We start from the raw sequence: 21864 nt of genomic DNA, 5'->3' as shown, positions 1-21864 counted from the left end.
ACCCAGAAGTTAAATGGAGCAGACCCGTCACTCAGTATGTGAAAATGTGTGGACTATTGATGAGTGAGTATACTCGTTGCTTTGGTTTTCCCTAGCATGCTCGGGTGTCCTCCGAGTATTTTGGCGTGCTTGGAGATTTAGTTTTCGTCGTCTCAGCTGCATGATTTCCGACTTGTAGACAGGCTGAATACATGTGGTAATTCCTTAATAAACAGACACTCCACACATGTATTCAAGCTGTCTAGCAATTGCAAATCATGCAGCTGAGACAACGAAAACTAAATCTCCGAGCACGCCAAAATACTCGGAGGACACCCGAGCATGCTCGGGAAAACCCGAGCAATGAGTATACTCGCTCATCACTAGTGTGGGCAAGTACTCTCATCATGTTGTTGAAACGTTGCCTCCTGCTAATACGAGCCATATCAAATGGTGGTTCCAGATGTTGTGGCATGCTGAGGAAGGTTTTCCACATTTCGGCCAGGCTAACCATCTCTTCAGAGGTGGTGCCGATGCCGCAGCTGCATAGGGAACTTCCTCCTCTGCCTTGTTCTTCCACTGAGCCCCCACTGTAAGGTGGGAATGCTGTCAATAATGACTCTTTCAGCGTGCGCTTGTACTCTTGCATTTTCCGATCCCTCTCCAGTGATGGAAGTAAGGATGGTACGTTGTCCTGGTGGCAGGAATTCAGCAGGGTGGCCACCCAGTAATCAGCGCTGGTAACACTTTGGCAACTCAGCGGTCATTGTGCAGTCACAGCAGTATGTATTGGCTCATGTGTGGCAGACTGCCCAGAGGCAACTACAAGCTGTCATCTGTGGGAGGTACCGTATATACTCGAATATAAGCCGAGATTTTCAGCCCGTTTTTTGGGGCTGAAAGTCCCCCTCTCGGCTTATATTCGAGTCATATACACCGGGGGGTCAGAAGGGGAGGGGGGGCGGGGGTGTCAGGTCATACTTACCCGTCCTGACGCTGTGTCTTGAGCCCCCAGCTTCTCCCCGTGCTCTCTCTTCCTGCCTTCAGCGGTCACGTGGTGCCGCTCATTAAAACTCATGAATATGCGCATATTAATGAGCGGCACCATGTGACCGCTGAAGGCAGGAAGAGAGAGCGCGGAGAAGCTGGGGGCTCAAGACACAGCGTCAGGACGGGTAAGTATAGCGATACTCACCTGTCTTGCGTCCATGGCTGCTTGCTGCTGTCTGTCATCGGTCAGTGACTTCAGACAGCAGAGGGTGCGGTGACGTGTTAGTGTGCGCCGCGCCCCCTGCAGTCTGAACGTCACTGACTGATGACGTGGCAGATAGCGGTGAGCAGCAATGGACGCAGGACAGGTGGAGTATCTGACACCCAGCGACGGAGAGGTGAGTATGTCATTTATTTATTTTTACATGCAGCAGCAGCAGCAGCAGCACATGGGGAAATAATCTTAAGGAGCTTCTAATGGGGGCAGCACATGGGGAAATAATCTATGGAGCTTCTTATGGGGGCAGTATATGGGGGAACAATATGGAGCTTCTAATGGGGGCAGTATATGGGGGAACAATATGGAGCTTCTTATGGGGGCAGCATATGGGGGAACAATATGGAGCTTCTAATGGGGCAGTATATGGGGGAACAATATGGAGCTTCTAATGGGGGCAGCATATGGGGGAACAATATGGAGCTTCTAATGGGGGCAGCATATGGGGGAACAATATGGAGCTTCTAATGGGGGCAGCATATGGGGGAACAATATGGAGCTTCTAATGGGGGCAGTATATGGGGGAACAATATGGAGCTTCTAATGGGGGCAGCATATGGGGGAACAATATGGAGCTTCTAATGGGGCAGTATATGGGGGAACAATATGGAGCTTCTAATGGGGGCAGCATATGGGGGAACAATATGGAGCTTCTAATGGGGGCAGCATATGGGGGAACAATATGGAGCTTCTAATGGGGGCAGTATATGGGGGAACAATATGGAGCTTCTAATGGGGGCAGTATATGGGGGAACAATATGGAGCTTCTAATGGGGGTAGTATATGGGGGAATAATCTATGGAGCTTCTTATGGGGGCAGTATATGGGGGAATATTCTATGGAGCTTCTTATGGGGGCAGCATATGGGGAATAATCTATGGAGCATTTCCCACCCTAGGCTTATACTCGAGTCAATAAGTTTTCCCAGTTTTTTGTGGCAAAATTAGGGGGGTCGGCTTATACTCGGGTCGGCTTATACTCGAGTATATACGGTATATTGTCTGTGTCCTCCACATCCATGCTCCAGTGATGCCTCTGAGCTGTTTTGAGTGCCACCGTGCTGTGAACACAGTTCCTTCTCATCCTCCAAAACTGTTCTCTGGATGGACAGTTGCGTACCTAATCACTGGTAGAAGAACCCACCCTCCGAGACAAGTGAGGCCGACAGGCCTGATAATGGTGTGACCACCCTGTTCCTTCTCCTCTTTCTCTTGTGCCACTACCTCATCCATCATCACTTGAAGAGATTTTTCAAGCAGGCATAGAAGTGGGATAGTTATGCTGGTGATGGCATCATCAGTGATCGCCATGTTGGTGAAGTATTCAAAGCAGCACAAAGCAGCAGACATGCCCAACAAGAAGGCCCACTCATTGGCGGTGAAGTGGTGTTGCTCCTCACAGGGACTCACCCATGTGTGCTGCAGCTGAAACTCCACTATTGTCGGCTGCTGATCGCACAGTATCTCTAGCATATGCAAAGTGGTATGCAACTTGGTGCGTATATAAGTGGGTACGGGGGGCTAGCTTAATGCCCTGCACTCCTTGCATATGTCCCTGATAAAAGTGGTATATTTCATATGTGGTATAATATTTATATATTATATATTGCATTGTACCTATGTTTATGTGTTATAAAGATATAGGGAGAGTGTAGTATAGGACTTAGACCCGTGGGGGGAGCACAATAGAATAGAAGGAAGCGGGCGGGGAACTCCTGAAGCGGGTTAGTCTGACCAGTCAGGAAGCTGCAGTACCGGCGGATCCCGTGCAGAAATGTGATATTCCTAGAGGAGTGAGGGTCAGTACAGGGAACGGAATGGTTATACTCTGCGAAGAATCTTGTGCTGTTTCTGTGACTAAGCTGGACGAGTTGAGTAAAATTGTTTTGCTGAAGATGAACTTGAACTCTCATTGGTGGTGTTAAAAGAAAAGGAGCCTCCGCAGTGTGAAATGGACCCTGACTCACAAGTGAGTGGACTACAATGTGTTAATGTGGCGGAGAGCCAGGGTGTGCCAGTACTGCCACTGTCAGCCACAACTACCCCCCTGGCCTCCGTTTCACTTGGTGTAGTCGTCAGTATTCAGATACCTCGCATTCAGAAGGCGGAGGTAACCCTGCTATGGCAAAGATGGCGGAAAATGGCGCAGAGACTGAGGACAAATGCAGTTCCGCCCCTCGTGGGTGTCCTAACCTGAAAATGGCACGAAACTCCGTATGGCAGAAACAGTGGCCCAGGCCTGAGATGCATCCCTTGGTGAGCGGTGCCCGCCCATGGTGGGCATGACGAAAGAAAAGGGAAGCCTCACCCCTTACAGCAGATTCCCGAGGGGCGGGCGGAGTGCGATGATGAATGGGTGGAACAACCGGAAGCGGCTCCACCCTGGAGCGGGTGGGACCCGAAGGAAAACCTTGTGTGCAGCTGCATGGCGCCATTGCGAGCCATGGCACCAGCACCGATGGCACACTCCTGCATCAGTTGTTGCAGCGGTGTCGGGCGCATAGAGTGGAAGTGGCAACAGGCGGAGGAAAGGACCCGGCCCGGAAGGCTGTGGGAAGCATCTGATGTCGGGGATGAAGATCGGCTTGACAGGTTCCCGTTGTATGCTGGAGAGCAGTACTGGTGGAAGCTGAACCTGGAATACCACCGTATACTGGCGGAGATCTAAACAATGTGAACCGGAAGGGACTGCCCCGGAGGAGCCTGAATTGGAGGAGGCGGAACAAGAAGAGCCTGAGCTGGAGGGCGTGACAGCTGTACTGGTGGAGTCTGTCAGTCGCGACCAGTCGGTGAGTGGAACTCTGTCCCAGACCCCGGAGTGCAGGCTCATCTTCATAGACATTCCGTCCCTTGGTCCATCAACCCGTTACCAGGAAGGAGAGGGTCCCTTCCCATCCCCCGGGCAGGCAGCATGGATAGCGGGGGTGATTGAAGGGAAGAAGGAGCGAGGGAAATCTGGGCAGAGCTGCACCGACCAGGAGGGGGCGCAATGGCCAGATGGAGGACCAGCAGGGTGTTGGTGCACACTAACCCGTCTCGCGGGTATGACTTTATTCGCAAGGCCTACACTGATGACAAGGTGTATGTGAACGCCAGCTCTGTCACGTTTCAGAGGACCCTGAGAGAAGGAGATTGGGTCACTTTTTTCAAAGAGGATAGACCCAGGGGATATTTTGCAGTTGCAGTCGCTCTGTTACTTCCGGAGGACGACCAGTAACTGCACGAGCGCCAGGAACAGGCGCAGTCATCGTCACATTCCCTGCCTGTTGAACGGCTAGTTGTCTGGTTAGAAGGGGCTAGGAAAGAGTAGTTGAGGGAGCTTCCTGGAGTTAGTCAGTGTGAGCCGGGAGCAAAGACAGGACAGTCGTGTCCAGGGAGAATGTTCAAGCAGAGGAGCCCAGCGGTCCAGGGCCTAAGAGCTGACAGTCACACGGTGGTGGAGGAATATCAGGGCAGCATAAGAATGGTAGCAGCTAACTTCGTGGGAACAACCCTTAATGTCCGATACCTACGGCCTAGTAAGGAATGGAAGAGCCATTCTTCAACTTCACCTTTGGAGAGGGATGCGAGCGGGGAACTCCTAAAGCGGGTTAGTCTGACCAGTGAGGATCAGTACAGGGAATGGAATGGTTATATTCTGTGAAGAATCTTGTGCTGTTTCTGTGACTAAACTGGACGAGCTGAGTAAAATTTGTTTTGTTGGAGATGAACTTGGATTCTGACTATCATAGTGTGGTGTAAAAAGAAAAAGGATTCCCCACAGTGTGGAATGGACCCTGACTCACAAGTGAGTGGACTACAATGTGTTAATGTGGCGGAAGGCCAGTACTGCCACCGTCAGTCACGACAACCCCCCTGGCCTCCGTTTCAGAAATGTCGCATGTTAGGTGTTAAGCAGGACGGAAAGAAGTGACGCTGCAGCGCAGACAGGTGAGCAGCAGTAGTGTGAGAATGCCAAAAGAGAGCACACCACCAGTCTGGACTTAAAGGTCAGTGGCACCAACAACTCTTCGGTCTGTTGTTTTATGCCAATTCACAGCTCCTGCATGGTGTGGGACCTTTCCCCCAAACAGATGAGTTTCCCCTGGCAGTGCTGAAGATTGTGGTGCAGGTGTTACTCTGACCGTTTGAGGAGGCGGTAGAGGAAGCAGACTAGGAGGAGGAGGCAACATGGACAGAGAAATGTCGAGCAATCCTTGGTGGTGGTAAAACGTGCCAGAACGCCTTCTGCTTCAGGCCCATCCAACACTACATTAACCAAGTGTGCAGTTAGGGAGATATAACGCCCCTGCTTAGTGGTCCACGTATCGGTGGTTACGTGGATATTGCCACTGATGGGAGTTGCGCAGTGCACAACTGATTATGCCCCTAACATGTGTGCAGGGCAGGGATGGACCGCCTGGAAAAGTAGTGGCGGCTGAAAACCACGTACTATGGAACAGTGACCACCATCATTTTTTTAAAACTGTCCTTCTCCACCAGCTGGAATAGCCAGGAATTTTGAAATGCTGTCATTCAGGATCAGGGCTCGTGGGTGTGTAGGGGGGGTACTTTCTCTTTCTCTCCATTCTTTGGGGAATGGAGAGTTGAACACTTCCATTGGACGGTATGGAGATGCTCGGTGGCACTGCTGGTATTGGTGGTGCTGTCACATCTCTTTGCGGGGAGCCAGGTCACCCTGCTGATTGGGAGCAGGAGTAAGAGGCCTATACTGTAGCACAAGAGGAGGCAGGAGGAATCTCAGATCTTTCCTGGATTTTCCGGTGTATACTCCACAGAAGCTCGTGCTTTGAACTTAGATGCCTCGTCATGCAGGTGGTACTCAGGTTAAGAACAGAGCTTCAGACTCTGATGGCACAGCATGCAAACCATCCGTTTCTTGTAGTCAGCACATTGCCTGAAGAAATGCCATGCCAAGGAGCTCTTTTTGAGCTGGATTTGGTGTGCTTAGTTTGTCAGTGCATTGGGCAGTAGCAGTTGACATACTGGCTAGGGGCCAATCGTTGTTCTTCTGCACCCTGCTCCCTCTTGCTGTGCAGCTGCGGTAGGGCGACCACCTCCTCATCCTCTAAGAGAGAGAAAATGCACAGTCGATGATTACACTGTTAGGGTACTCTACACCAGCCTGTATTAGGGTACTCTGCACCAGGCTGCATTTGGTTACTGTGCACCAGCCTGTAATAGGGCAATCTGCACCAAGCTGTGTTACAGTACTGTGCACCAGGTTGTATTAGTTCACTGTGCACAATGCTATATTAGCTGTGCTGCAGCCTTTCAACAAACTTTATTTGGCATCTGAATCTGAACAGTACAACAGACCAGGTAAAAGCCTGTGTTCGGAGTTCAGCACCGGACACTACGTGTCCGGTCCGAACCCTGAATTTTACAGTTTGGGTTCGCTCCTAATTATTTTTCATACTTTACTCCATTAAAAACAAATGTTATTTTTTTTTAAATAAAAACAGCAGTTTACATTTTTTTTTCAATTATTAAAAAAAAATATTTTAATAGTACATTCCCTTTAAAAGACACTCACATGTAGTTTATGCAGAAGGATCGGTTGCCTGTACAAGGAAAGTGGAGAGCCAATCCTTCTGAGTTCTGACTTCACAGGCCACATAATATGATGTGGCAGGCTGGTTTGGCCAGTGGGCCTTGAGTTTGACACCCCTGAATGCATCTTCACACAGTGTCTCTCTTTCTTCACTATGTATACACTGTGTGCAGAATTATTAGGCAAGTTGTATTTGAGAGGATTCTTTTTATTATTGAATAACAACTATGTTCTCAATCAACCCAAAAGACTCAGATATCGAAGCTTAATATTTTTGGAAGTTGGAGTGGGTTTTTTTTAGATTTGGCTATCTTAGGAGGATATCTGTTTGTGCAGGTAACTATTACAGTGCAGAATTATTAGGCAACTTAATAAAAACCAAATATATACCCATCTCACTTGTTTATTTTCACCAGGTAAACCAATATAACAACACAAAATTTAGAAATAAACATTTCTGACATTCAAAAACAAAACAAAAAAAAATCAGTGACCAATATAGCCACCTTTCTTTACAATGACAATCAAAAGCCTTCCATCCATAGATTCTGTCAGTTGCTTGATCTGTTTACGATCAACATTGCGTGCCGAGGCCACCACAGCCTCCCAGACACTGTTCTGAGAGGTGTAATGTTTTCACTCCCTGTAGATCTCACATTTTATGAGGGACCACAGGTTCTCTATGGGGTTCAGATCAGGTGAACAAGGTGGCCATGTCCATTATTTTTTCTTCTTTTAGACCTTTACTGGCCAGCCACGCTGTGAAGTATTTGGATGCATGTGATGGAGCATTGTCCTGCATGAAAATCATGTTTTTCTTGAATGATACAGACTTCTTCCTGTACCACTGCTTGAAGAAGGTGTCTTCCAGAAACTGCCAGTAGGTCTGGGAGTTGAGCTTCACTTCATCCTCAACCCGAAAAGGTCCCACAAGTTCATCTTCGATGATACCAGCCCATACCAGTACCCCACCTCCACCTTGCTGGCGTCTGAGTTGGAGTGGAGCTCTCTGCCCTTTACTGATCCAGCCTTGGGCCCATCCATATGGCCAATCAAGAGTCGCTCTCATTTCATTAGTCCATAAAACCTTAGAAAAATCAGTCTTTACGATAGGACCACTTGGTCCTTCCCTTTGTTCCCATCCCCTCCCCAACCCTCCCTTCCCCTCTTCCAATCTCCCTATCCCTACCCCCACATCATTGTTAAAATCCTTCAATAAAATTATTTGGAAAAGAAAAATCAGTCTTAAGATATTTCTTGGCCCAGTCTTGACGTTTTATCTTATGTTTCTTGTTGAAAGGTGGTCGTTTTTCAACCTTCCTTAGCTTGGCCATGTCCCTGAGTATGGCACACCTTGAGCTTTGTGATACTCCAGTAACGTTGCAGCTCTGAACTATGGCAAAACTGGTGGCAAATGGCATCTTGGCATCTTCATGCTTGATTTTCCTAAATTCATGGGCAGTTATTTTGCGCCTTTTTATCAACACGCTTCTTGCGACCCTGTTGGATATTTGCCATGAAACGCTTGATAGTTTGGTGATCACGATTCAAAAGTTTGGCAATTTCAAGACTGCTGCATCTCTCTGCAAGACATCTCACAATTTTTGACTTTTCAGAGTCTGTCAAATCTTTCATCGGACCCATTTTGCCAAAGGAAAGGAAGTTGCCTAATAATTAAGCACACCTTATATAGGGTGTTGATGTCAGTAGACCACACCCCGCCTCATTACAGAGATGCAAATCACCTGATTTACATAATTGGCAGTTGGCTTTCAAGCCTATACAGCTTGGAGTAGGACAACATGTATAAAAAGGATGATGTGATCAAAATACTTATTTGCCTAATAATTGTGCACCCAGTGTATGTGGAGACATGGGGGGGGTCAGTGGGGGCTCTAGTCTGCTGGCCCAAGACTGCATAGGCCAGGGCTAATCCCACTGAACGTCCATTCTCCTTTTACCGTGAGCATAATACTACTCAGACGACACAGGATGAAGATAAAACAATGTGGCAATATTTTATTGAACCATAAAACAGACAATAGCACATAGGACAGTCCTAGCAATATAGCCAGAATGGGTGACCGGTGGGTCCTAACCCTGGTATCCACAAACGAATACATGGGGCTCAGGTGTCTGGTGTGTCCAAATCCTGGTTTCCCCAAACGTATTCATGGGTTCAGTGATGGTCACTGGAGCAGATCTATATTCTTTCAGCCAGGTCCGTGGTCCCCCAAGCTGGCATCCTGTAGAATGTCAAATCTGTGTTTCTCGTGATGGAGCCATGATGTCCTGGCTGCTGTCCTGTAGAGTGTTCCTGGCTATGGGTTTGAAAAGGGTATCTGATTCTTTCAGAAGGATAGAAAATCCCTTTTTATATCCACCTCTGTGGTTCAGGTCATCATCCACAGGTCATGGGGAAGGTGGGATGAGTTTAACTCTCATTGTTTGAGTTATCTGCATAATTCGTCCTTCTCTGTTTTGCAGGTCAACAAACTACCTCTTCTGGCACAATGTGTAATCAACTGTGACGTAGCATTCACTAAGCGAGTTTGGGGTACACTCTTTCTTGGCTGAGATATTCAAACAAACAGCAGCCGTTTTTCATTTACATATGTCCGTGCCTGATTTATTACAAATCCATAAACCACGGTAGGACATTTGAACATCACAGAACCACCATTCAGTCCATTTCAGTTGCGGTTACGTTTGCACAGTTCCATACCTGACACCCGTCGGATCACAATTCCCCAGGCTCTGGGTTAGCTGCTTAACAGATGCTCAGGTTTCCCAGCCTGGCTTTATATAAGTCCTGTCATTAGTCCAGACCCCTCAGTGCTCCCTGGATTCTCCAGCGCTCCAGTCTCACACATGGTTCTGGTTAACCCTTAAATCCAGCTCTTTACTAAAAAACAGGTTTTATGGGACTACAAGACCCAGTAACCTGTCCTGGATTCAGATCGCAGCAGACCTCTGCCTGTGTGATACATACCCGTCTCTCAGTATACCACTAGTTGATACATCACACAACATATTAACAAACATCTATTGTTCAATTACCTTGCGTCCCTGTCATCCAAGATAATAGACAATAAGTTACAACAAACATCAACTCAAAAGTCAACTTTAAGGGTGTGTGCACACGCTGCGGATTGTGCCGCGGAATTTTCCATGCGGATATGTCTAAATCCACAGGTAAATCTGCGGTTTATCTGCAGATTTTCTGCGGTTTAGCCTGCGGGTTTCCCTGTGGTTTGACACCTGCCATGGAGCAGGTGCCAAACCGCAGCAGAATCCGCACAAGGAATTGACATGCTGTGGATTTGAAACCGCAGCAAATCCGTGCGGAAAATTCTGTACCGTGTGCACTGCGGATTACATTTTCCATTGATTATAATGGTACTGTAGCAGGACCAAATCAGCTGCGGTTCCACAGCAGAATCCACAGCGTGTGTACACACCCTAAAGGCTCATATGAACAATAGTCTGTTTTTTGACCAAAGAAAAACACAAACGTCAACATAAAGATAATAACGTATGTCTCCTGCATCATTACAGTATTCATAACTACATCTATGTTGGTCTCATATTCGTTTTTTGCTTGTTTGTTTTTTATCATCTACAGGTTTTTGTTATTACATACAATATTACCATATATGCAAAAAAATTATTACTCATGGGAAAAGAGAAGAGATCCTAATATATTTTGTTATTGCTTTATGTCTGCATTTTCAGCCCTATTTTATCCTATATTGTATATAAAAATATGGATAACGTAGGAGGTTGCATATTGTACTGGGCTACATTATCGAAATTGACAAAAATAGACCGTGTGTATTTCACATAAAAGGTGCAATAGTGAATAACTGAAGGGAAACTTCAGGGAAAAACTGGCACTGTATTATGTCATTCAAAGACCTCTAAAGGCAGAATGTGTCATATACCAACCCCTTAAAGGGAATCTATCACCTCATTTTTCGCATATACTGTAAGCTGTGGCAACCGCCATTAGGAGCTTATCTACAGCATTCTGTAATGCTGTAGATAAGCCCCCGTTGTAACCTGAAAGATAAGAAAAACAGGTCCAGGTCCGGTGCCTCCCATCTTCATGCAATGACGTCCTCTTCCTTGCTTCTGTCGCAGCTCCTGTGCAGGCGTACTGATTTCCCCTGTTGAGGGCAGAGTAAAGTACTGCAGTGCCCATGTGCTGGGCCTCTCTGACCTTTCCTGGCGCCTGCACACTGCAGTACTTGGCTTTGTCCTCAACAGGGCAGAGAATTACACCTGCGCAGGAGCCGCAACAGAAGCAAGGAAGAGGACGTCATCGCATGAAGATGGGATGCGCTGGACCTGGACCTGCGACACCCATTGGATATAATACATCTATAAGTTTTGCTAAGAGTCTAAAAAAAAAATTGTCACCAAGTTTTTGTGGGCCCCATCTGATAACAGCATACATTAGACACAGAAAGCCTGATTCCAGTGCTCCAATTGCAGGTCACTTACTAGGCTACTTGCTGTAGTTTTAATAGAGCACTTATCTGCTGCAGCTATACTAGTCCTCTCAATTATAAGCATCAGCTGTGCAATCCTTAATAGTTATGACCTCTAGCTAGCCCCTCTACCACCACTGATTGGCATATTTCTGCCTATACACAGTGTAGACAGAGAGCTGTCAGCCAATGGTGTAAGAGGGGTTAGAGTACATCACTGAGAGAACTAGCAGAGCTGCAGCAGATAAAACCGTAATATTATCAAAGCTACAGCAATAAACTCAGTAAGTGAGATATTGGTTTGGAACGAGGGTTACAGCGCTTATTTTGTTTCCCTCATATTCAGAAGCATAAGGGGAATCATGACAATATGTTTATCCCACATTGTCACAATTCGGCAGTCTGCAGTTGCACAGTATTACTGCAGACTTTGCTTCTTGGACTGGACATCCCTTTTAAACCATAAGAATGAACATTCTTGATGAATCGTTCAGCCATTCCTCCTCCGGCTTTGTACGACATCCCTCAATTTAAAGAGTGTGTCATGTTTGTGGATGCAGGTTAGCTGTCAATGTGTGACTCGTATCCCTCTCCTTAGAGGAAAGCTCCGTGACTATGCATGCTCATTGTTGATGGACTGCGTCTCATCATCGGGCCATCTTGTCAGCTGTACAAGCAGGAGAGGGATAGTTTAATTAACGCAGAGTTAATGAGTTCTGGTAAATGAAAGCCTCCCTTTATCAGAGCGATAATTTAGCTCTCCCCTGAGTTGTGCCCAACAACCCTTAAGTGATGGTGCTTCACACCTAAATCACACAGCGGAGGAAGGCAACGTAGGAGCGCTGTGTAACCTTGGCACAAGGCTGACATCTGCGGATGATCTTCAAGGACATGGACTGCCTGTATTCCTCTGACCTTCACATCCCGCACGTTCTGAATTCCTTGCCATATGAGTAGAAGTGTCTTTAATTAGGTTTCACACTTCCTCCAGAGAGAATTTCTATGTGAAAATATTTCCAAGCAATAAAGGCTTGTTTATATATCGTCAAGATGTGACTCACATCCATTACCATTCTTTGTTTCTAGGGCAAATCTGTTTTCATACATCAGACAAACGTCATTTCATTGTGAACCCTCAGCCCAGAGACTCATAGACCATAAATAAATACGGGTCCTACAACTTAATGCCAGTAACCTAAGGAAGCAGAAGAATGCACTTTATAGGGATGTGCAACAAGCATGTTACCTGAAGTCACGTGTCTGGAGTCTTTGCAGTAGTGGAGTATATACAGTGCCTTGAAATAGTATTCATACTCTGTGAACTGTTCCACATGTTTTCACGATACACCCACAAACTAAAATGTATTTTACTGGGATTTTATCAAGGTAGCAAGTATTTGTGGGGGAATGACACATGGTATTCAGCGCCCGAGTCAATAATTTGTAGGACCACCTATGGCTGCAATTACTGCTGTAAGTCTTTTGGGGTATGTCTCTACCAGCTTTGCACATCTAGAGGCTGAAATTTTTACCTATTCTTCTTTGCAAACTATTCCTAGCTCAGAGAGATTGGATGGAGACGTCTGTGAACAGCAATTTTCAAGCCTTGCCACGGATTTTCAAAGGGATTTCGGCCTGGACAGTTTCTAGGCCATTCACACACATGAATATTCTTTGATCTATACCATTCCATTATAGATCTGGCAGTTTATTTAGGATAAGTGTCCTGCTGGAAGGGGAACCTACCTAATGTGTATAATAAAAAAAAATTAAAATCTCTCACCGCTGACATCTCCGACTCCTCCGATTCTTGCAGTCACCTCTCAAGTCCTCGACACATCTTCAGATGCCTATATCCTACAAGAGACATGGACGGCGAAGTCCAAAATAGAGTAAAATGACAATTTTGTTACAGATCACATAAAATGATAACAGTAGGTATCTTCAATATGCAGAAAATAGAGGCAATGGCGCACCGTGTCAACAAATGTTCACATGTCCACAAGGAAAATACCAGGTATGGGATACAAGATGCACTAATGACAATGAGCTCTAGTAACAATATATATTAATATTTGGGTAACAAAAAGACTCAAGTATACATTATCAAACGCCAGAAGGTCCGGTAACAAAGGCCAGAAATGATTTGGAAAACTTCCCCAATAGTGAGATAGATTAGTGTGCCGTGATATATAATGAAGCAAACAGTCACAGCAATAGTAGTCATGGCTCACAGGGGTAACACATCATGACCTTATAAGACTGACCAGGGCAAACCCAAATAAAGGAAAAAGGCATCTACCCCATAGTAACCAGTGTGCAGAAATGCGAACAAATGGCAGCCCCAATGCACGTTTCGCGTGGGCTGCGACTTTATGTGTGCAATAGCGTCTTAATATAGGTGTACAGGATAGGATATGTTCCCACATGTTTTAATTATCACATGATAGAGACTGCCCCATAAAAAATGTACAGAAGATATTCAAAGAACTACTGAAAAATAAAAATAATAAAACAGACAACACACAATTAAAATACAAGGACCAGGAAATATGGAGCTCATGAAAAACACAGGGAAAGATGCCAAACAGGCACACGGGGTCGGTTTATAAAAACGAGGAAAAACTCAGCTGTTCATTTAATCGTGCTGGTGGCATGGTGCCCAATGTGGTAGTCCAGCGGCATTCCAAATGAGCCAGTTTTTGTTTCATGTCTCCCTCCCCGAATCCCCTCACGTACCCTGTCTACCCCCCTAACCTCTACGTCTGTGGGGTTGCAATGATGATGTAGCCTAAAATGACGTGGGATTGTCTTAAGCTCTGTGATATCAACCACATCTCGTACCACTAAGATATCTCTCACATGCTCACGAACACAAGTACACATCGTATAGTACACAACATATTCAGTACTACACGAGATGTAGTGTGTGATCCTGTATTCCCTCCTATGATAGGATGAAAAAAAATTAGTGGCATATGTCATATTTCTGCATGCTAGGCAGTCGCCACAGGGAAAGAAACCCCATTTTTTTTTTTGCCCGCACCAAAATAGTCCCTAGGTTTACTGACATAGTGACTCTGGACAAGAATGTCACGGAGGTTTTTGCTTCTCCTAGATGTCATAAGGGAGTCCTAGGTAGGGATTTACCGAGAGTTGGCGCTGTCATCAGAATAGGCCAGCGTCTGATCAGGATTTTACAGTCTCCCATTGATGGTTAAAAGTGGATATGAAGCGTATCATGTATACTTTCCTCTGGGATTTACCTACTTTTATCTGTACACTGTACTTTCTATACTAATGTGACTCTGCCACTTTGCATTGTTTATGCACCTGTCACTTTAATGCACATTTTCACTTTAATGCCGTGTATATCGATATGTTTTGGGTCCTTATGTTTATGCCATCTCTACATCGTCCTGACACATACAGTATGTTAGTTGTGTTTAACCTGTATGATATTGTTTCCAATATCTCTGCCCTTTTCCAAAATGGAGCTCTGGTCGAACGCATGCGCGGTGTGTTGTGTGATCATCGACACTGTCGATGGTGCTCGACTGTGACTCTCGGCATTTGACGTCACCAGGGATTTCCCCTGCCCCCCACATCACTGTAAGTGCCGGAAGCAGCATCAGCACAGACGCTGACCCTCACCGCGCATGCACCGGTTCCCAACCCGCTCCATGCAGTTCCCAGATGACGGCCTCTGTATACTGGAACGCAATTGGCCTCATTAAGTGCTCCTATATTAAGAAACTATTGCCCACTATTTGCTTCATTATGTATCACGGCACACTAATCTATCTCACCAGTGGGGAACTATTCCAAATCATTTCTGGCCTTTGTTTTTGGACCGTCTGGCATTTGCTAATGTATGCCTGAGTCTTTTTGTTACCCACATAATCATATATATTGTTACTAGGGCTCATTGTCATTAGTACATCTCGAATCCATACCTGGTAGTTTCCTTGTGGACATGTGAACATTTGTTGACACTGTGCGCATTGCCTCCATTTTCTGCATATTGAAGATACCTATTGTTATCATTTTATGCGATCTGTAACAAAATTGTCATTTTACTATATTTTGGACTTCGTACTCCATGTCTCTTGTAGGATATATGTTATAGTGACGTGTCCGACTTTTTCAAGTTTTGGTCCACAATTTAAGTATAGATATGACACACTTTTGTGTCACTATACTGTTGTCAGTTTGGATGATATTGATAATCTTCAGATTGCTATTGCGTCACATTACTGAACTTGAAAGGGTTCAAAGGCGGGCTACTAAAATGATAAATGGAGTTGGTTCTCTACAATACCCAGAAAGGTTATCAAAATTAGGTCTATCTACTCTAGAAAAGAGAAGACTTAGGGGAGACTTAATATGTATGTACAAGTATATCAGAGGGCAATACAGAGATCTCTCCAATGAACTGTTTGTACCAAGGACTGTGACAAGAACAAGGGGGCATTCTCTTCGTTTAGAGGAAAGACAATTTCTGCACCAGCATAGAAGAGGGTTCTTCACAGTAAGAGCAGTGAGGCTCTGGAATTATCTTCCTGAGGAAGTGATGATGGCCAACTCACTGAATGAATTTAAGAAAGGAATAGATGCTTTTCTTGTAACAGTATAGAAGGTTACGAATAACATAATATTATAGGTAGATGGTTGACCCAGCTTAGGGGAAGGAATTTTTTTTCCCTATGGAGAAAATTGGCTTCTACTCTGTGGGTTTTTTGCCTTCCCCAGGATCAACAAAGCAGAACAGCTGCACTAAAAATAGGCTGAACTAGATGGACATAAGGTCTTCCTTCAGCCTTCAAAACTATGTTACTGGTCTGATGAAACCTGAGATTATTCTGTGCATGTATCATGACTGCGACAAACCCTTCCAGGCCTAATCAAATCTGGAAGCCCCAAGCCCACCATGGGAGGCCCTGGGGATTCACTGTGAGCGGCAGCGGTCTGAAGACTGGATGGGCAACTGTGCAGAGCGGAGAGACTGGAAGGTAAGGTAAGGCCTGTTTCACACTTCAGTTTTTTGACGTCAGTCAAAATCCGCCGTTTTGCAAAAAAAATACGGATCCGCCATTTTTTTGGCAGATGTTTTTTTCGCATAGACTTGCATTAGTGGCGGATTTTGACGGATCAGAGAAATAAAGTTGAACTGTTAAAAGTTGTTCCGGCCTCTGCCTAGTCTTTTGAACTTTTTGCATCCGTTTTTTGACAGATCCGTCATAATTTGGTCGTCCGCTGTCTGGGGTGGATGGACAATGAAACGTTTTTTTGTCTGCGATAAAACAGCGGATAGCAACGGATCCATCGCTGTCCGCCTTGCGTTATAATGGCCGCCTATGGGCGGCGGATCCTTTGCCAACCGTTATTTGACGGAATCCGCCAACGGATCCGCCTTTTTATACTGAGCATGCCAGGAAGATTTTCCTTTGATTAAATTTAACCACCCCGAAAACCGTTCTGGCAGCAAAATTCTCTCTTTCTCTCTCGCCTAAGTATTTTTTTTACACTTTGATGGCTTTACGGTTCTTAACAATGGCAATTTTGCTGAATCTGCGGGAAAGCAAATGACAAATTATTTAAAAAAATCCACCTTTTGGCAAAAGCAGATTTTTTTTTTTTTTAAATGCAAGTAAAATTCAATTCCACTCGTTTATTTGCTCATCCGTATTCAGTGACTGAGGGCTTGTGTTTTTTTTGCATGGTAAGCGGACATTTTTTATTGATACCATTTCTTGGTAGGCAGTTTTCATTGATTTTTATTTACTTTTTCTTTTTAGTTCTCCAAGGGAAAAAGTGGACGATCAAAATTTTTCAATTTTTTTAATAGCTTTATTTTTTACTTTATGTTTAAAGAGAGAGAGTGATTGCCTGCAGCAGTGATGTGTAATATTAATGCAAAGTCACCACTTCAGATAAACCACTGATTCTTGAGCAGCGTCGAAGAGCAAGCGGGAGATGGTCGCTTTATTTTACATGTCTGCAAGCATTTGGGGTCCACTTTTGCCGAGTAGAACATTCGTTTACAGGGAATGTGACAAAAAAAAAATTGAAAAATGTAAACAATATTTTAATTTATTTAAAAAATATTAACTTTTTAATGGAGTAAAATCTGAAAAATAATTTGTTTTACTACTTTACACTTTGAAACATTAGGGGAGCAGCTGCTGAAATTTGCCATGAAAACCTAGTGTAGTGCTAGCTCACATTGAGACTGCAATAAATGTGGTCGGGGTCTGATCACGTGTGTGACTATCACTCCTTTCCTCTTTTTCGGTGTGATATACGACTGGCTCAGGTCTGTATCACGCATGATAGGAATTAGACACCCGGCTGAGCTGTATCACCCATGATGGGCATTAGATACATGGCTGTAGGCTGTATCACAATTGGCATTGCTGTGGCAGGTAAAGCTCACTTAACGTGATGCGCCCAAACAGTACTGTACAACCATGTATAGGGTATTGCTGTACTGGGACATAGTTGTGGGGTTCAATTTCCCTTTTACTATATATGAGAAAGACCATCTTTATGGCCCAATGGAATAAAATGCTGTGAAAACCAGGGGTGACAAAATATTACCCACACCCCTAGATTAACTATTTTCTACAATTGGGTGACTCTTGTAGGAGAGGTGGGTTGTGCTACTGTTTTGGCACTTCAGTGGCTCTGCTACTATGCCATGCCACCCACAAACTATTCTAGAAATAATTGCGCGCCTTCACCTTTGATCTCTACTATGTCTGAACTGTAATTTCCAACGCTATATGGTGTATTGCCGCACTCTGTACATATTGCAATACAAATTGTGGTATCTTTTCCTGTTATACCTTGTGAAAATTAAAAATTTAGGGCTGAAGCAACATTTTGGTGACAAAAAAAAAAACTATTTGTTTTCATGGTCCAATAAAATGTAGTGAAGCCCTTGTGGGTTCAAAATGCTAACTATACTGAAAGATGAAATTGAGGAGCGTAGTTTCCAAAATGGGGTTACGTGTAAAAGGGGGGTTTCTGCAATTTTGGCACCTCGGGAGCTCTGTAAATGTGATATGTAATCTACAATCTATTTTAGCAAAGTTGCATTCCAAAGTCATATAGCGATCTTTCCATTCCAATTTGTGTCATGTGACCACATTTAGAGAATCATTTGGTTTGGGAGATATTGCCTAACAAATTGTGGGGTCCATTTTCTCCTATTAACTCTTGAGAAAATGAAATGCACCTGGAATAACCCAAAGTCTATTGCACCAGCGTAAGGTCTGATAGTGGCTCTAAGGAGTTTATTCTGGTATCTAACAGCAGGCAGTAGACCGTTCGCCATCACATGGGGGATGGTGAGACCCTCCAAGAATACGTCACACCAGACTATGGTTAATCCACCACCAAACTGGCAATGCTGAATGTTGCAGGCAGCACAACTTTCATCTTCCAGACTCTTTTACATCTAACACGTGTGCTCAGAGTTGACCTACTTTTGTCTTGAAAGAGAAGAGCGCTAAGTCTTGAACTGCCATTGGAGATTAGGCTGCACCGTGAAGGACTGTGACCATGGGTCCCCTGCAGGGCCCCCATATCATCCTCAAGTAGTTTGTTTCTGGCAGTAGTACACTAGCACATTTAGAGAAGAATCCGTCAAGAAGTGCGAGTGATTGTTTTTGGCCAACACTTGGAATATCATACCCCATTGGAGTTGCCTTGCCATCGTCTCTTCGGTGAAGTTGTCACCTTTTTCTTTTGCAACAAAGCAGATGAAATTGATTCAAGTACTTTTTTTCCTAACCTAACAGATTTATATTCCTAAAGTTTAATTGACTTGGGGTTAGGCCAAAATTAAACATTTGTGAAAAACGGTTTATGTGCGTAGTTATCTATCATTTAGATTTTTGTCTGAGATCCGTAAGCAAAATTCAAACCTGGCTCAGGAGCTTAGCCTGTTCCATATCAGGCAGACGCTGGCTGTGTTACTTTGCCGGTATCTGCAGCAACTAGAGATTGCTCCAATCCCTACAGTTAAACCATTCGAATGCCACTATCAAGCTCTGAAAGCAGCTATCGCCAGCCACTTTACTGCATTTAACAGATTGTTACCGGGGTAACTGGAGGCCATGTAAATTCCATCCATAACTAGTGTTCATCCTCTTGTGAAGCTCAGCCATAGTCTTCATAAGAGAACAATTATGCTCCCATGTTGCAATACTGCACTATTGCAGTATATGCAATCAAACAATTGCAGGATCAAGTCCCCCAGAAGGTCTAAAAAAGTAAAAAAAATAAAATACATGAAAAATTATTGATTTGGTATTGTCATATATAGAATGCCAGAAATGGCATTTTCCATTTGCTTAAAAATAAGAAAAAGATTTAAAAATAATCAAAGCCTCATATAGCGGTAAACAGAAAAATAAAGTTATGGCTCTTGCAAATAGGGAAGGAAAAAAAAATATAAAAAAAATAAAAAAAGAGTCCCTGGTCAATAAATGGTTAAATGGCAGAAACATGTATGATGCTACACTGGGCCTCTATACTCAGTGTATAGCCGGAATTATATGTACAGTTTATGCACGGAGAAGGGAATTACAACACAAATGAACACCTGCGTCACATTCTGTCCTGCTTATGTCTGGCTTTAGAAGGGAACCACAACGTATGGAAGTTCTTCATTCCTACCAGCGACACAATAATCTTTAGATTTTTTCATACAGGTTTGCTGAATGTTAGAGACAGTAAAGATTCAGGAGCCATGTTCTAACCAAAGTAGAGGGCCACAATTTATCATTGCTGTTTTGCCATATATCTGGAGTAAGTTTTTCCTTTTATAGTGGATTTAGCATTCCCACCTTATTCTCGGCTGTCACATTTTAATCCCTTAATGACCACTAATATGTCTTTTTACTGTCCTCAAATATAAGTGACAACCATCCCCCGACGGGTGAAAATGCCGCAGCTATCAACTGTACACTATGGCTGACACCTTGCTCCATCAGTCACGATCGGTGTTGGCACTGACCGTGGCCGATTAACCTCCAGATGTCAGTAGTGACAACATCTAGAGTGCAGATGATGCACTAGTCAGCATGACTGTCCCCCTTATCTGCCTGCTTCAACAAACACTACAAGCACTAAGGGATGAGGTTTCGGAAGAGGTGGAGGATGAGGAGTCCCAAATGCCATCTGCTTCTGGACAGTCTGCGCTACGTGTTTCCTCACAAAGGCCTAGGCAGGGGACACTTTGTGAGGAGGATGAGGAGGAGTCGATGGAGGAGGAAGACATCTCTCCAGAGGAGGGAGGTACACAAACCTCTACTCAGTATGTACAGCGAGGGTGGGGTGATGCAGAGCAGGCCGAGGTCACGCCTCAAACAGGGGACAGCGGTTCTTTGGCAGTTGGGAGTCTGCAGCACATGGTTGATTTCATGCTGCAGTGCCTGAGAAACGACCGCCGCATCGCCCACATTCTCGTCTCGGGTGATAATTGGGTGTACACCCTCCTAGATCCTCGCTACCGGGACAGCGTACAAAGGCTCATACCAACGTTGAACCGGGAGCGTAAACTGCGGGAGTACGAAGAGTCACTGGTGCAGTCCATAATGTTTTCCATTCCACCCGACAGCATTGTTGCTAGTGCTTTACAAAGCAGCTCTGTGCGTCGAGGCAGTGGAGGAAACTCTGCACAAAGAGGGAGCAGAGGCAGCGCCGCAGCACAAGGCAAGACCACTATGGCCCAAATGTGGCAAAGTTTTGTGTGTCCACCACAATTGTCTACACCATCAGCGACGCCTCGAGTCAGCAGGAGGCAACGCTTCCGTCAGATGGTGTCAGACTACATGTCTTGCCCTGTCACTGTACTCCCAGATGGCTCTTCCCCCTTCAAGTTTTGGGTCTCTAAGCTGGATACATGGCCAGAGCTTAGCCAGTATGCATTGGAGGTGCTGGCTTGCCCTGCTGCAAGTGTATTATCGGAACGTGTCTTTAGTGCCGCAGGTGGTGTACTAACAGACCGTCGCACGCGACTATCTTCCGATAATGTTGACCGGCTGACTTTTCTGAAAATGAACAAGGCCTGGATCTCCAAAGACTTTGCCATTCCTCTTACAGACTAAATTAGTGGTTGTCAACTGTATCCAGGTCTGCTGGTGTGTTCATTTTTCTACCACCTGAACTATAATCCCTGTGCTTCAACACAGCCAGTTGTCGCTCAGATGTGTCGTCTGCACAGAGAAACACACTACCTCCTGTGTTAGTGGGGTTCAGTAACGCCAGCTGATCCCCTGCTGTGTGGACGGCAAAGTCACCAGCTCCATCAACATTCAAACCACTACTGATTTTTAACCGTGTCCAACTTAGGTCTCTGGCTCCACTGTCTCTACTATTTCCCCTGGCCTCCAACCCCGCCATCTACATCTCTGAAGTGGCGTCAGCACAATCTACACTTGTTCCTGTGGCTCAGTCCCATCAGTTTATCCCCTGATGTGTGTCCGGCAAGGTCTCCTGCTCTGTCCACATTCCCATAACCAGTAGTGGGAATGAGGACAGAGCTGGCGAACTTGCCGGACA

General features: G+C 45.0%; 1 protein-coding gene across 1 annotated transcript in view; it reads right to left on the bottom strand.

The window, feature by feature from the left end:
• Positions 1–1033, bottom strand: part of ECRG4 (ECRG4 augurin precursor) — a 179718-nt gene extending 178685 nt beyond the window's left edge. The window contains exon 1 of the mRNA XM_073590477.1: positions 965–1033. The gene's annotated coding sequence lies outside the window, so the exon portion shown is untranslated. The remainder of the gene's footprint in view (positions 1–964) is intronic.
• Positions 1034–21864: the final 20831 nt, after the last annotated feature.

The sequence above is a fragment of the Dendrobates tinctorius genome, unplaced genomic scaffold (genome assembly GCF_039654945.1).
Source record: "Dendrobates tinctorius isolate UK_male_01 unplaced genomic scaffold, ASM3965494v1 ptg000117l, whole genome shotgun sequence".
Lineage (NCBI taxonomy): Eukaryota > Metazoa > Chordata > Amphibia > Anura > Dendrobatidae > Dendrobates > Dendrobates tinctorius.
This window is presented reverse-complemented; position numbering and strand designations above follow the sequence as displayed.